Raw genomic sequence first — 8277 nt, 5'->3', positions numbered from 1 at the left:
AAGAAGGAGTTGGATAGAGCTCTCAAAGCTAGTGGAATCAAGGGTTATGGAGATAAGGCAGGAACAGGATACTGATTAGGAATGATCAGCCATGATTATATTGAATGGTGGTGCAGGCTCGAAGGGCTGAATGGCCTACTCCTGCACCTATTGTCTATTGTCTATTGTGTATCACTGAAACAGCCACTCCTGTATCGACCTCCATTAGAACTGGGTCACCATTTAACCAGACATTTATTTCGATATAGAATCAGAAAGCCATAGAGTCATACAGCACAGTCCAACCAGTCCTTGCCAACCATAATCCCAAACTAAACTAGTCCCACCAGCCTGTGCTTGGCTCATAATCTCTAAACCTTTCCTGTTCATTAACTTATCCAAATATCTTTTAAACATTGTAACTGTACCAACATTCACCACTTCCTCTGTAAGATCATTTCACATCTGAACTACTCTCTATGTAAAAAGATTGTCCCTGATGCCTGTTTAAAATATTTCTTCTCTCACTTTAAAACTATGCCCCCTTAGGGAACAGACACCTGCTGGTTCACCCTATCTATACTCCTCATGATTTTATAAACCTCTTATAAGATCACTCCTCAACCCCTTATACACTAGTGGAAACCTGTACAGACCTCCTTATAACTCACACCCTCCAATCCTGACAAGTCCTGGTAAATCTTTTCTGAACCATCTCCAGCTAATAATATCCATCCTATAACAGGATGACCAGAATTGGATACAGTACTTCAGAAGATGCGTCTCCAACATCCTGTACAACCTCAACAAACTCCGATACTCAAAGATCTGAGCAATGAAGGCAAGTGTGCTAAATGCCTTCTTAACTACCTTGTCCAAATGTGATGCAAACTCCAAAGAATTATAGATCTGAGTGCCTGGACCTCTCTGTTTTACAACATATCCCAATGCCCTACTTTTAATTTTATAAATCCTGCCCTTATTTGTTTTAACAAAATGCAATGACTCACATTTTTCCAAGTTAAACTTAATTTGCCACTTCTCAGCTTATTGACCCAATTGATCAAGATCTCTCTGTAATCTTAATAACTGGTTAATTCATAACTGAGATAATTGGTTCTGATTTGAATGTAGCTAAGCAGTTTAACTGTTCCATACCAGATGTAGGAGGACTTGCCAGGATGTGCATTCTCCTGAATACCAGCCCATGAGTTATAGGTGTAGTCATGGTGGCTCAGTGGCTAGCACTGCTGCCTCACAGCACCAGGGACACGGGTTCAATTCCAGCCTCGAGTGACTGTGTGGAGTTTGCACATTCTCTCTGTTTGTGGGCGGCACGGTGGCACAGTGGTTAGCACTGCTGCCTCACAGCGCCAGAGACCCGGGTTCAATTCCCGCCTCAGGCGACTGACTGTGTGGAGTTTGCACGTTCTCCCCGTGTCTGGGTGGGTTTCCTCCGGGTGCTCCGGTTTCCTCCCACCATCCAAAGATGTGCAGAGTCAGGTGAATTGGCCATACTAAATTGCCTGTAGTGTTAGGTAAGGGGTAAATGTAGGGGTATGGGTGGGTTTCGCTTCGGCGGGTCGGTGTGGACTTGTTGAGCCGAAGGGCCTGTTTCCACACTGTAATCTAATCTAGTCGGACTCTTTTGTTATCTCCAGTCAGCATACCGACAGCAACTACAATGGCTTGCCAGCCTTGATTCTGAAGAAAATTTTATCCATTTGGCCGAGGCGTGGATTTGTTTTAGGGTTTGGCTTTGGCCTGACCTCGACTTCCTCTGTTCAGGATATGTTCTGAGTGAGGCTGTGCAATTGGCTTCACTCAAGTGGTGTTTCCCAAATGCTGACGAGGGTGTTCACTTTCATCGGAATACCCTGCAACTCATATACTCCACTTGTCACATTTTATAATGATAAAACCAGTTGTAGCGCCTGGTTGAAGTCGATTTGGGCTTCAGCCACTGGGCATTTTTGCTTGGTTACACCATTAATTCCACATGCCAAACATTCTCTCAACATCTCATCAAGGGTTAAACCAAAGTCACATGCCTCTGCCAGTCATCCTCGTCAAAACCCAATACAGATTTCCCTGGTTCTTGAATCACTTGAGTAAAAATGATAGCATCTCAGAATTAGGGGATCATTATATTCCTTAACTAAGTCTGTCAACTCTTAAGAGATTTAGTATGTGAGTGGGTATATGAATAGGAAGGGTTTAGAGGGATATGGGCCAAGTGCTGACAAATAAGACTAGATTAATTTAGGATATCTGGATAGCATGGACGAATTGGACTGAAGTCTTTCTGTGCTGTACATCTCTATGACTCAATGACTCTATCTGCTGCCTCAGGAAACATCAGGCTCCTAATTACCCATAAAGCTGTGCATCCACAAGCTGTCAGGAGAATTACTCATCTGCCTAGTGTCATTTACCTGACAGAACCAACGCATTCTTTCTACATACTCAGCCCAGAAATGCTTACCTCAACTCAAAGATGATTGTTATGAGCGACCTTGCTTTTCTCTTGTTACCGCTGAAATGCCTCCATGGACGCAGGTATCCCATCAACAAGTCAGCCTTTATTTACATGTGGGCAGTCCTTGACACTCACCCTGTCCAAAGCCAGCTCTCAGAGTGATCTGTCAGCCAGGGCTCCTGATTGAAACAGAATAACAGGCCCAATCAGGGAACACATATTCCATGAAGTCAAATTGGCTGACCCTGTTACAATCACTGCAGTTCGACCTTCACAGCATTTTTCTTATTTTTGCAATAAAAGCTTATTGCCAGTGGCAACAGGAATTGTAATGCTGCATGTTTCCAATCACGTCATTATATATCTTGCCCTTTATTTCTGCCTCAGCGGATTAGATTTTTTGCAGTTGTAATTAAGGCCAAATGACACTCATAATTAGTCTCCACAATACATTATCTTCCAGTCCAGTCTCAGTGTGGCTGTGGAAAGTCCCTGAGGAGCTGACTATATCATGTCTCATGAAGCATTAACAAGTTAAAAATAGGGTCAATAGCCAAACTGCCCCATTAACGAAGTCAGTGGCATTGTAAATGGGCCTGTTGCTTGGTATCTATTACAGGCTATGGGTCCTTTTTAAGATTTGATCCAAAGATTGCAACTGATGTTTTATGTTAGAGCTGGTCAGAGTGCACAATTTGCAAATTTGAACAATCAACCACATTTTATGGGATTGATGTCACATAGATGCTAGGTCTAAATGGCAGGTTTCCATCTCTGACTGAACAGTTGTGTTTTTATCATAATCTGATCAGTTTGTAGTCATTTTAATTGATGTCAGCTTGTTTACTGACAGTTTATTCACTCGGTTAAAATGAAAATTCTCAATCGATCATAACAAGATGAGAATTTATGCTCTCTGGACTATCTTGGCATACGCCATCACCTAGGTCAGTCAGAGTTGACTTGCCTTTTATTGAACTGAAGCAAAATGTTGTGTCAATAACTGTTCCTTGGCAATGTCAGAACCCAATCAAGGTACACTTGCCAACCAATCAGTGCACTGTCTGTTCTGCAGCTTAAGTTATTCGGTTTGGAATTTGCTATTCTTGTGCCCGTCCAAATGAATGCAAGATGAAAAGCCTCAGCAGCAAATATTCTTTTCAGCAATAATTACAGTCAATTAATGGCAAGTGACAGGTCTAAACCTGTCTAAACCTGAGCCGGTCTCCCTGAGAAAACTCAGGGTCAGGATCATGGCTGGAAACCAGGATAAATGTTGGCAGCACCAAATTGCAGCAAACCCATCACTGAGCCAAGACTTGACCTCATTTTAAAAATCAGCAGGTGGCTTTGGAAGTATAACTGCAAACTGCTGTCTTTGTGCCTCTGTAGATAGATATGATCTTGAACCTAAATATGAAAAGGGAGAATACGTGATTTGGAAAATTATAAAAGCCAAGCGAGATGTAAGTTCCTTGAGAACTGATCTGAAAATGAAAATACAGGCAGTATGCTGGTATACCGGGGTTAAAAGAAAATAAAACCCAGAGGCATAAAAATTATGATTGTACATGTGTAAAACATATACTAACATGCCAGCTCATATATTCATGTCAAGAAATTTAGAAATTATTTCCAAAGCTGCTAATATTTTCACAATTGGATTTAACACTTCCTTTCTAAAGATTTAAAAATATTTTATTTCAATTTGTATCATCAGCAACAATAGTGTTTTGCATTTGCCTCCCTTTAAAGAAATTTAATAAGCTTAGATTGCAGTGAATTTCCTCTCTGATTCCCATGATAAAACTTTTAATGCAAAGGTGGAAGTTGCTGAATTGGTGCATTGCTAAGGCATTATGCCTACCTGAAAGCCTTGATTTTGCTTTCTACTTTGGTTCAAATTGTTAATAATCAGTATTTGCACTTGTTTAAAGATGCCAACACAGACATCAAACATTAATACACAAGAGTTGGTGTGAGGACCAAATGAGAGGGCACACAGATTCTTGGACACACGGCTGGCGGTCTGTCGAGGGAGGTTGAGACAGAGAGGGGTGATGTAGAACAGGGCTTTGTCATACATTACAGCACCAACCACTTGTCTTTGAGTACAGTGGTTCCAATCCTTTTTGAACTGAATCTGAGGGCCTATTTTATCGATAGTTTGCATTTACCATTTCCTCATCTCCCCCTACGTCTCTATCTTCACAACTTCAGGTGGTCTGCAATCTGCATAATTCTTGCAGAACACATTCTATTTGGACTTTGAAGATCGGGAGCTTTTTGGTTAATGAGTGTTGAATTTGATTCCGATCATGACAGTGCCTCACAGCGCCAGAGACCCGGGTTCAATTCCCGCTTCAGGGGACTGTGTGGAGTTTGCACATTCTCCCCGTGTCTGCATGGGTTTCCTCCGTGTGCTCCGGTTTCCTCCCACAGTCCAAAGATGTGCAGGTCAGGTGAATTGGCCATGCTAAATTGCCTGTAGTGTTAGATAAGGGGTAAATGTAAGGGTATGGGTGGGTTGCGCTTTGGCGGGGTGGTGTGGACTTGTTGAGCCGAAGGGCCTGTTTCCACACTGTAATGTAATCTAATGTAATCTAATCTAATGACCTTGGTCTGTAACCATTTCTTCATTGTAAGATATTTTATTTCTCAGATGTCCTTCACAGAGTTTATAACTCCTGCAAACCTGGTAGCTGGTCCATTTAGTTATCTGGAAGCCTTTTAATCTTTTGAATTTAGAGAAACCATTCCCTGTTACCTCAGTTAGATGTCCCATAACCTCATATGAGAGGTATAGGGGCATCTTTACTCTCATTAATGTCCAAAATAGAAGATGGCTACTCCCTTGAAATAACTACTCTTTTCCTTGCAGTACCTTAAATTTTCAGACCAGATGACTTGTAAATCATGGAATCCCTACTGTGTGGAAACAGGCCATTCATCCCATCGAGTTTAAACTGCCTCTCTGAAGAGCATCACACCCAGACCATCCCTTACCCTATCCCTATATTTCCCATGGGTAACTCACCTAACCTGCATATCCTTGAACGCTATGGCAATTCAGCATGGCCAATCCACTTAACCTGTACATCTTTGGACTGTGGGGGGGAGGGGGGGGGGGAGGGGGAGGGTATAATTGGAGCACCCATGCAGACGCACAAAAAATGTGCAAACTCCACACAGACACTCAGCCGAGGCTGGAACTGAACCCGTGTGCCTGGCGCTGTGAGGAACCACTGAGCCACCATGCTGCTCATTTATTCTTTTTGACCATGTTCTGATTCTGAGAGCATTGGAGGTGTATACAGGTCAATTCCACTCTGCTCAAGCAAATCTTTACTATAAATTGCGATATATTTGTCTTGATATTTGTTAACTATTTAATTAAACTTGTTGAGTAGGTTGGATATCTTTGTATGCCCACTATAGATGTCCTCCTAATGAGCTACACATTTTCACATTCTCATTTATGTTATTGGAGGACTGCTGATGACTTAGCATTATTTTTGGCACTGGTACTGATAACACTTCTTTGAAAAAAGTGGAATTGAAATGTTGCTTTTGAACTAGTAGCCACTTATCATCCAGCATTGAGGTCAAACCCGTGCATCAACTTGTTCAGTAGTGTTATGCCAATGAACAACTCCAGGCTAAGATTTGACAATGAGCTCACATTGGTTCATGCTGTTCCGTTTTCTTCTCCTTATATGCTTCTTCTGACAAATCTTGTGCTGATTTTTGTCTTCTGGCATTCTTCCACGATGATTAGAAAAGAAATCATGTCCACCAGTCTGGTAAAGGTGATACAAAGTTAAAAATCACACAACACCAGAGCGCTGCTTCTTCATCAGATGGTTGTGGAGTATAAGATTGTAAGACACAAATAAAGGTGATGGCATTCTTTCTATTAACCGTGTGAAACAATTCTTTTATGCCAATACAGGTAAGCTCAATAGGTTCTTCTTTCTGGGTTTTGCCATCAGACTAGGAAACTCAATGTTATCTCCTACCAGTTGCAGCTGACTGAGTGGATGACTACGGTTTGTTTCTGAACCAGTTGTTCTCCTGGAACTAGTCAAATTCCTTCTGCAACCACAAGGCCTTTGAGGTGAAGGCAGTCTCAAAAGTGAGAAGTGTTGGCTGCAAATTATGTAAACATTTTCACATTTTGTACTCTCATTGTGCTGCAACTTACTTGAAGCACACATTTAATCTTGGGAACTATTCCACCTGGAGCATATAACTCAAAAAGAATTGAGCTCTTATATTGACTTAAGAGAATTATTTCACCGTGTTAACAGAAAGAATGCCATAGACTTTACAAGACGTGTGGACATGATTTCCATTTTTATCATCTTTGTAGGAAGTAACTTTTGTTTATCATCAAGATATTTGATCTGAAATGTCAGTGGTATTCACAACAATATCAAGCTTGAAATTAGCAGGACTTTCATTTTCATATGTAAATGTTATAACATTCAAATTGGTTGGATAATCAATATCCCCTCGGAATCTTCTGGAATCTAGTTTAGTTGTGGTTGCTCTCCGAAACAGAGCTGTTTTTGCTGATCTGAAATTCTCTTTCAGGTATGCCCATCTTAGAGATGTTCTGCTCTTCTCTCCAACAGGATTTCTGTTTCAATCTTTTGGCTTGTTTACCTTCATTCTCTCTCCTAGTGTCTGATAAGGTGTTTGCTAAAATGCACTTTCACAACCGTATCACCTTCCTTAATGACTGTCTCCAAATCTGTATCTTTCTACTGATGCTTCCAGACCTGCTGAGTTCTACAGTACTTTCTGTTGTCATGTTAGGGGAAAATACTCCCTTCGTTTTTTTAAGTTAATAGTTCTGAAGGGTTAATGCTAGAGACAACAGTAAGCTTTGCTCAGTTATGTTAACTTGGGTAGATTGCATCTTAGTATCTGGTAGTACGAAGATTTCTATCGAGTCATCTCCCAATCATCTTCCGACCAGTGTGAGTTGCAGTTAGCTCAGTAGTATAAATGACATGCATATTGTACAGAATAAAACTAACAGGTCAGATATGACAGTTCCTGAAGACCTGCCTCCTTACGTTAGCCTCAAGCTATGTGTAAGGAATTATAAAAACAGGAGTGACTCACCTTCAGAAACTCCGTACATATCAGATTCAAAACATTGGCTTGTTTCTATCATATTATGCCTCACTGGGATAGTGTGCTGGAAATCAATCCCTGCTATTCCAAGAATCATTAAAAAAAAGTTTCAAAACATGCAAAATTTCTCATTTTATTCATCTATTAGATCCACATTGACAGAAAGAAAACATTTCTCAACTTATCAAGAATAACAAACAAATAGATTCTAGCTACAGGCAGACAATTTGACATTTAACTCTACTAATTAAAACTTTTACCCCTTTATAAGCTGCCTCTTATACATACACATATGTACAGGCAGAGACAGGGTTTAAAACAAGACTGGGGGAGCAGTTGACTGGTACATGAGATGATTCTTTTGACTCTTGTGCTGGTCAGAATGCTGTGTCCAGCTCATCATTCTCCAGATGGTGCCACTGGTTTGCAAGAGGCATGGGGTGGCCGATTCACTTATAAAAAAGTCTCTGATTTATCAATCAAGTGTAACAGCCTATAAAAGCAAAGAAGCAAAGATAAACTGGTTTTCTTTTGCCTTACAATAGCTTTTATTGCAGAGAACAGAGAGAGGAACAGAGGAAGAGGAGCAGTTCATTTAACCCCTTGAGCCTGTTCTGCCTTTCCATGGTTTCTTGGCTGACTTATGTAGCCATGGGCACCCGCATGGGCCCCAG

This window comes from Chiloscyllium plagiosum, chromosome 15 (assembly GCF_004010195.1).
Source record: "Chiloscyllium plagiosum isolate BGI_BamShark_2017 chromosome 15, ASM401019v2, whole genome shotgun sequence".
NCBI classification, from domain to species: domain Eukaryota; kingdom Metazoa; phylum Chordata; class Chondrichthyes; order Orectolobiformes; family Hemiscylliidae; genus Chiloscyllium; species Chiloscyllium plagiosum.
Note: the sequence above shows the minus strand (reverse complement) of the source record.